This window comes from Vombatus ursinus, unplaced genomic scaffold (genome assembly GCF_900497805.2).
Source record: "Vombatus ursinus unplaced genomic scaffold, bare-nosed wombat genome assembly UNPS02014784.1, whole genome shotgun sequence".
In the NCBI taxonomy this organism is placed as follows: domain Eukaryota; kingdom Metazoa; phylum Chordata; class Mammalia; order Diprotodontia; family Vombatidae; genus Vombatus; species Vombatus ursinus.
In genome coordinates this window covers 1,063,889-1,064,790 of record NW_020954562.1, presented here as the reverse complement: position 1 = coordinate 1,064,790, position 902 = coordinate 1,063,889, and positions in this window count along the sequence as shown.

Here is a 902-nt window from a genome sequence, read left to right as displayed (position 1 = left end):
TATGAAAGGCTATTCCAAAACCAAATATAATCAGAATAAGCCTAGTACTATGATAGTCTGATAAACAGACAAAATAACAAAGGCATATATACTACATATATTTGTGCACACACACATATATGCTTGTGAAAGGAAAACTTCAATACTGCTAAAAATGTTCACTAGAAATCAAATTGAAAGTGTTTGTTGAATTCTATTCTCTCAATAGTCAATAATATAAGAACAAAGCTATGCAAAAGATATGAGTTCAGATCCTGCTTCTGATAACTTACTAACTAAGCATACCAGTTAAACTCTGGGGTTCACCTTGGGCATATCACAACCTCTCTGAACCTCATATTTCTCATCTATAAATGGGGATAATAACATCTGCAATACCCACTTTATGTGGTCAGTAGGAAAATACTTTATAAACCTAAAAGTTCTCTACAAATATGAATGATTGTTATTATTTTTTGTTGTTGTTGTTGTTATTGACAAGTATACCCTACTATCATTGTCCCAGAAAATGCTATGTCCAGGATCACCAAACAGCCAAGGATAAAGGATTTACCCAAGGTTGTACAGGGAATCAGTGATAGAGTCAAAAATAGACATAAGGTCTTCAACCTCTAGATCCAATATGTTGTTATTACTATTAATAATAAAATGGAGGAGCAGCTAGGTGGTGCAGTGGATAGAGTTCTGGCCTTGGAGTCAGGAGGAGCTAAGTTCAAATTCAGCCTCAGACACTTGATACTTACTAACTGTGTGACCCTGGGCAAGCCACTTAACCCCAATTGCCTTGCCAAAACAAAAAACAACACCAAAAAATAATAATAAAAAATGGAAGATACTTGTGTCCACCAATGAGACAAAAGGAGCTTCACCAAAGACAAATTGGGCAAACCAGTCAACAATGA